The following is an 8,133-nucleotide window of genomic DNA, read 5'->3' on the forward strand; positions in this document are numbered from 1 at the left end:
TCAGGATACCATGCCTACCCCAACAAGTAACAGTGTACTCTATTTCCGTCTTACAAGATGAAACTTAGTGTAGCTAGACTTGCTTGGTTTATGAGAGCCTGCTCTTTTACTTGATAAAATTTGTCTCCACCCTAACAACTGATCAACTCTGGGATTTCCTATGAAAAGTTTTTAATGTAATTTCACATATACCACCCAATGATTGATGTTCATTGTTTACAGTTTATTTTGTGTGACATCCCTTCACTCGGTCCGGTAAGTAAATTAATACTGCATTGTTTTCTGCAAACAGATCAAACTATCCTGGAAAAAGAAGTAACAAACAGAGTGGTTTTACCTGATATCATCAGACCAGAGAAGCAGGCCATCCAACTGATGGTAATGGAAGAAAACAACCAGTACACATTGTCCACCATTGGGGTTGTTCTAACAGTGAGACAACTGATATTCTATTGTGGAATAGCTTTAGTTGTTGCTGTTGCTGTTCTTTTAGCAGGAATTTTACTAAGTTTTCAATGACTGTGGCTAATATAGAAGAATTATCATCAGCCCACAAACTAGAAATGATAATTCTGTTCCATACAGGCATACCTCATTTTATTGTGCTTCGCCTTAGTGCACATCCCAGGTGTTAAGTTTTTTTTTACAAACCGAAGGCAAGACTGTTAGCCAAAAGATTATGACTTGCTTTATTGAGACACTGCTTAATTGCAGTGATCTGGAACCAGATCTGCGACATCTCTGAGGTATGCCTATATATGAAGCATGGAAAGTGATTGTCATTTGGAAAGTGGTTTCACTCTCAACTCTGGGCAGAAAGGATATTAGTGGCGTATTCTTAGTTATTCCAAGAATCTGCACTATTCTATTGAATATCAAGAAGGGAGTTGTAAAGAAAAAACAAAAAGAAAGAAGTTGTAGTTTTAAGTAAACTTTTCTCCCAAATATTAACTTTATGATGGTTTTTAAATCTGTAAATTTGAGAAAGGGGGCCCCGAGTAAACTGTAAACTGAATAAACAGTAAAAGGTGGAATGGTTTGGGAGTTTGTAAATACAGAGAATAAAAGAAAAATGGGAAATGGAAACGGCTGCATGCTTTTTGTACATATGCTTAAGAATATGCTCCGGGCTAGAGAAGCTAAGGTAAGGCATCAACAATTGTGTAATTTTTTAGAATTTATAGAAAAAGTTTGTCCCTGGTTCCCTGAGGAGGGAACAGTGAATTTAGAGACATGGAAAAAGGTAGGAGAAAAACTACAAGATTATTATGATGTCCACGGACCTGGCAAAGTGCCTGTAGATACTTTTAGCTTGTGGACTTTAATTAGAGATAGTCTAGATCCTAGGCATGAGAGGGAAAAAGCAAATGAAGACAGTTAGGCAACTGGGAAGGAAAATGAAACTAAGCCTTCCGTGCCGCCGACACACCCTGAACCTTTCTTTGAGTTTTTATTTTCTAGACATGGAAAGGAACTATTGGATCTGGGGGATGCAGAACAACTAGAGGAAGAAGCCGTGCAATATCATAATGAAGGAGGTTGTATTCCCCTCGTGGCGGCGGTTAGCTCTGATAATAAAACTAAAGATCTAGAAAAAGTTGTTCAGGGATTGCAAGGTGCAGTACAACAATTAACTCTGCAACTGGGAAATCAGGAAAAAACACTTAAAATACCTAGTTGAGACCCCTATAGGATAGATCCTCCGCCTCCGTTTGAGGAGTCACAACAGGTCATTGCTGTTGTTAAGCAGTCTCGGGGGCCTAAACTTTTTTTCGCCTTTACAAAGTACGTTACATCAGGCAATACAAAGAGGTGATGATATACAGAGGTTTCATTTGATGTGTCCTGTAACAGAACAACAGGCTCAAGATGCACAGGGTCAACAGGTTCTCATAAGAGGGCATAATCCTATCCCTTTTAAATCTATAAAAGAGTTTAAATTGGCATGTGCTCAGTATGGTCCTACTGCCCCTTACACTCAGGCTATCCTAGAAACATTATCTTTAGAAGACCTAACTCCTGCTTTTTGGAAGAATTTAGCTCGAGCTTGTCTCACCCCTGGGGATTTTTTATTATGGAAATCAGAGTATTATGATCAATGTGAAAAAACAGCAGAGATAAATAGAAATCAGAATCCCCCACTACAAGTTACGTTTGAGATGTTAGCGGGAGAAGGCCAATATTCTGCAAATGATCAGCAGTTAAATATGAGGAAGGAGCATATGCACAAATAAGTGCTGCTGCAAAAAGGGCTTGGTATAAATTGCCCGTTTCTGGAAGGCAAACTGAAGATTTATCTAAGATAAGGCAGGGACCTGATGAGCCATTTCAGGAATTTGTAGCACAGCACGGTTTATGGAAACAGCTCGAAGATTGATAGGGGATGCAGAGGCAGGTATGCTTTTAGTAAAGCAACTGGCTTATGAAAATGCCAATTCTGTATGTCAGGCTGCTCTCAGGCCATATAGAAAGAAAGGAGATGTGGCAGACTCTATCCGGTTGTGTTCTGATATTGGGCCGGCATATACGCAAGGTCTGGCCATGGCCGCAGCATTGCAGGGAAAGACAATTAAAGCCTACTCTGTGTCAAAAATTTGTAGCTCAAGCAGTGAGTAAAACCAGGCAAGCATATCCACAGGTGTACATCATCCATTATATGGATGACATTCTTTTGGCAGAAATAGAGGAAGGACTTCTTCTAGCAGCTTATGCTCACCTTCAAAAAGCTCTTAAGAAACAAGGATTAGTTATTGCTCCAGAAAAGGCGCAGACAGAGCCTCCTTATTCTTATTTAGGAAATAGATTATACCCAAAGACTATATTGCCTCAGAAAATTCAGTTGAGAAAGGACCAGCTCTTAACTTTGAATGATTTTCAGAAACTCTTGGGTGATATTAATTGGCTTAGACTGTATTTAAAAATTTCCACGGGTGAATTAAAACCTCTGTTTGACATTCTCAAGGGGGACCCTGCTCCTACATCTAAAAGAGAATTAACAGAAAATGGTCGGCTCACCTTACAGAAGGTAGAACAGGCCATTGAGCAACAACAGGTGAATTATGTAGACTACTCTCAGGGATGGGCCGCTTATGTCCTAGCTACCGCACACACGCCCACTGTGGTGGTGTGGCAGAACAGTCCTCTGCTTTGGTTGCATTTGCCTGTGTCACCAGCTAGGCTGTTAACTCCTTATTTTGAATCTGTTGCTTGCTTAGTACAATTGGCTCATGAAGAATCTCGTAAATATTTTGGAGCGGAGCCTTCTTTAATCGGCGTTCCTTTTACTAAACAAGAAATAGACTGGTTATTTCAGAATGATGATGCATAGGCTATTGCCTTTGCCCATTACCCCGGAGTTATAGATAATCATTTTCCAAGAGACACATTGTTGCAATTTGTAAATAACCATGCTTTAGTTTTTCCTAGGATTATGAAGCAAACTCCTATAAAGGATACTCAGGTAATTTTTACTGATGGGTCTTCTAATGGCACTGTTGCTTATGTGATTCAAGATCAGCCACATATACTGCATACACCTCCTGCCTCAGCTCAAATTGTGGAGCTGAGAGCAGTGGCTGCCGTATTTACACTTATGGCTCAGTGTTCTTTTAACCTATACACAGATAGTCATTATATTGCTAGAGCTTTACAGGTATTAGAAATAGTAGCTTACATTGACACTGCAAATAATCAAGTACAGGAACTTTTTTCTCAGGTGCAAAGGTGTTTGCATGCACGAGTCCATCCATGTTATGTGGGTCACATTCGAGCACATTCAGGACTCCCAGGACAGAAGCTTGATGCTTTTATACAGTTTAGTTATGTATTTAGGAGATGAAATCCAAGGTTTAAACGTGAGATTTCATTTAGAATGCCATGCAGCATATCAGTGGATTTGTGTCACCTCAAAAATTTATAATGAGAGTCAACATGGATGGGATCACGTGCACTCTCATCTCCAAGGTGTCTGGCATGATGCTAACACATCCCTAGATTTAATACAGCTGCATAGAGAAATTCAGGGGCTGCAGGATGCGGGACCCCTTCAGTTTGATGCAGCTGAGGAGGCTTCAAAATTTTTACAACACCTGAAAAGTTTTCTACCATCCTGGTCTCCTTTGGGTCATTTGCTTATCTCGGCTTTAGCCTTGGGCCTTTGCATAATTATAGGCCTATGTCTGCTTCCACCTTTGATGAAATACTTCTTCAATTCTCTGCTGAAGATTCTTGCAGAGATGCATGGTCTCAGGCTCCAGGCTCAGGTTTGAGCTATAAACTAATAATACATCTCCCATTTGCAGAGGCTGGTAGTCAAAGACAGGTAAGAATCCTTCAGGGCTGGGACCAACCTAAGACAGGGCATGATTGCAAGATTTTCACGTGCCAATGACGGGTAAGGCCCAGACCTATGAAGGGTCACCTAAGACAGGCACAGTCTATCTACACCATAGCTGAGAAAGCTTTGACATTTTAAATAATAAAAAAGGGGGAGATGTCAGGAGCCATTTTGGGACATGATGGAAGCCATTATGAGGCACTGAAGAAGTCACGTAGCTAGAAGCCATAACATGGCTACTGAGTTTGCTTAAACAATGGTTCTAGGAAACAAGAAGTTGAGTTACCTTGGTGAGCCTCGTAAACTCACCTTTTAAGGTAACAGAATGTTTTACAACCATGGAAACAGGTCTATGTATGATCATATGTAATTGGCAAGCATTGTTATAGATATGTATGGTGTGCTTTGCTATGGTAACGTAGTGATTGATTATGGTATTCAATAATCACATAAATAGGCTATGCTAAATAAACTCGGGGTTGCAGCATTGACTGTATGCCCTCCCGAAAGTTCTTTCCTGTCTTCTTCTTTTTTCTTAGGCTTCACGCCCCTCTTTCAGGTGCTATTCGACTTTAGCCGGCTGGCTCTGGCAGCCTAGAAGGTACTGCACTGAATGAAGTAAGTCAGATAAAGAACAATTTGCACGATTTCTTGTATGTGTAGAATCTAAAGAACAAAATAAACAACAACAACAAAAATGGAAATAAGTTCATAGATACAGAGGATATTTTTTGAGGGCTACTAGATGGGAGGGAGGTTGGGGGATGGTGAAAAAGGGCAAAGGGATTAAGAAGTACAAATGGTTAGTTACAAAATAGCCATGGAGATATAAAGTGTAGTACAGGAAAATAGTCAACAATGTTGTAATAAATACATAAGGGGAAAGGTGGGTACTAGATTTAGTGGGGTGATCACTTTGTGAGTTATATAGACCTCTAATCACTATTCTGTACAACTGAAACTAATATATTATCGTATGCCAGCTATAATTGAAAAAAAAAAACTCATTGAGTGTACAATGTAAACATGAGCAACTAATTGTCTATTATATTTCTCTAAAGCCATGGAAAAAAATCACGAGATAGCACTAGACATCTACCAGAATAGTTAAGTTTTAAAAACTGACATTATCAAGCATTTGAAAGGCTAATGAGCTATTGGACTATCATATATTACTGGTGGGGAATATAAATTGATGTAAGTATGTTGGAAAATTATTTGACCACTGAAGTTAAACATGATAAATATTTATTTGCTTTCACCCAGAAACTTTGTAATAATTTGCTTATATACATATATATAAATTTATGCACTGTTTCTTATTTCATATCCAGTAAAAATGTAATATTTATTACAAAACAAAATGGTAGCCTATCAGTAAGTTTTAGACATTGGATTTCCCCAGTTGTCAGCAGAGAGAGCTTGCTTAAAAGCAAGGGTGAAATAGACACCATCAATTCTCTCAATCTCAGAGGGACTAAAATTGTGAGTGTATGCCGAGGGCTTCTATCTTCCTTCTGGCCCTAATTTTGTTTCCTAGAAAGTTGAATGATTTGTTTATAACTTATGCTCCCCTGCAAGAAGTATGTTGACTGTTTATATATGTTTTCACAGTTTTAAGATCTTTTAATTTCTTTTACCCCATTGTGGAATTAAACTGAGGACCTAGACAACAGAATTAAATAAAATGTGGCAAGTCTCTCTATAATATTCAATTCTCTTTTGGTACCAAGAGGCAAAAATTCAATTCAAGCCTTGGGTCCCTAACATTTGGAAGTTTATTGGCTTATGGAACTGTGAAGATGTACTCCACACATGTACTTTCAGCTTCAAGCCTTAACTGGTTACAAATAATCTTATCAAGGCCTCTGACCTCTGCCATTCTTTATAATAGCTTTATTCTCAGCAAAAAAATTAGCTACAGGTGGCTCCAGGATTATACCACCCATGTAGCTAGTGATCCCATGGGGAAAAGCATGTCTCTTTTATAATATACTAACGAAAGTTCCAGGGAGGGCTGAATGGTCAGGCTTGAGTCACCTGCACATTCCTGAATCAACCTGTGTTATAGGAAGATTTAATACTCCTGACTACAGGAGTAGGTCATATAGAAACCCGGAGGTTGTGATGGGGAGGGGTCGTGAAGTGGATCACCCATATAAAGAAACTTCCTTTAACAACAAAAAAGGGAAGAGGGTTAGGGAAAATATTGTGGGCAGGCATACAAAAATTACCACAGTCTACTACATTTCCTGAAAGAAAGAGTTTATGAGCGCTCACCCTATGGTATTATATCCTGCTGTGCTGATTTCTTTGGCTCATAGCTACTTAAATCAATGAGTATATCATATTCAAAAGCTAGGAGAATGTTTCTACGTGGGAGTTTGGTAAAAGGATTCCTAATCCTCTCTTCGGTTTCATAAGTACATCACCTTGTTCTGTTTAAAGTATATAGTTTGTATATAGTTTCAAAAAATGACTAAAAAAAAGTCACCAATTTATTTCCACAACTAATAAAGAAAATATTCAAGAGTTGGTAAAAAATCAAACTCTTGGTGATTGTACCATTAGAATCACAATAGGTTCTTTTGAAGAAATCCTCACATCTTATCCTCAGCAGGACAAGTAGCTCTTTGCTACCCAGAGATTAACCTCCCTTAGATAATACTGATTTCCGTTTTATTTTTACATTGGAATTCTGTTTATAATTTATATTTTTAAAAATTGCAGCATGATCCATACCTCAGTTTACCTAGTCTCTCATATGACATTTATTAGCTCAAGGTTAAAAATAGTCACAAAGATCAGATCAAAAAGACTACTGCATGTACTCTGTGTTGAACTTTGAGCTAAATGAAACGTCACACAGTCCTAGATATTGACAATAGACCTGCTATGCATGGGCAATCCTCAGTTAGTTATGGAGTTGGTTTAAAGACTGATATGTGTTAAAGGCTACAGCTTTTCCCTATAATGTAACAAGACTGCTCACCTGCAATCTCCCCTTTAACCATGGCATCTCCATGTGGACTTTTTTTTCCCCCAAAAGAATGCAAGAGCAAAGTAAAGGTGAGGAACAGTTTTATGACACCAACTTCCTTTCTTTACCAAGAATCTCTTTGAATAGCCTCAAATTTTACACACTATTGAGAAAGCCACAAAAGTGGAGAGTGCCAAGACACTGAGGCTAGAGTATTTTAGAGGTTACCATTCATTATTTCAATAAATATTGAGTACCTACCAGGTTCTATAATAAGCACTGACTTTACAGGGGACATGAAAAAGTCCCTGACTTTTTTAAAAAAACACCTACAGCACCTGGTATTCTTAGGTGGTCTCCCATCCAACTACCTACCAGGCCCAACTCTGCTTAGCTTCTGAGATCAGATGAGATCAGGCACTTTCAGGGTGGCATGGCCATAGACAAGTCCTTGACTTTTAAGACATGCCAGTGAGGAAGACAGACATAAATAAACTAAAACAGGGTAAGGGACAGAATAGCAGAACATGCTAGTTTAGACATGGTGATCAGTGAAGGAGGTAACATTTCAACAGAGATTGAATTATGTGAGAATGTTAGCTGAGCACTTTGGGCATAGAAAACAGCAGAGTGCAAAAGCCCTGAAGTGGGAATGTAGTTAGTGTTAGCAGTGCAAGGAAACCACTTCAACTAAGTGAGAGAATAATACAAAATGAGGATGGAGAGGAAGATGGAGGCCAGGACATATGGGGCTTGTAGAATATGGTGTGGGTTTTGGATTTTATTCTAAATGTAATGGTAAGGGATTCTGAGCAGG

General features: G+C 38.8%; 1 pseudogene; it reads right to left on the reverse strand.

The window, feature by feature from the left end:
• Positions 1-7,642: 7,642 nt before the first annotated feature.
• LOC118604260 lies at positions 7,643-7,761 on the reverse strand (annotated as a pseudogene).
• Between the last annotated feature and the right edge of the window lie 372 nt (positions 7,762-8,133).

Source organism: Rousettus aegyptiacus, unplaced genomic scaffold (assembly GCF_014176215.1).
Source record: "Rousettus aegyptiacus isolate mRouAeg1 unplaced genomic scaffold, mRouAeg1.p scaffold_m13_p_6, whole genome shotgun sequence".
Classification (NCBI taxonomy): Eukaryota; Metazoa; Chordata; class Mammalia; order Chiroptera; family Pteropodidae; genus Rousettus; species Rousettus aegyptiacus.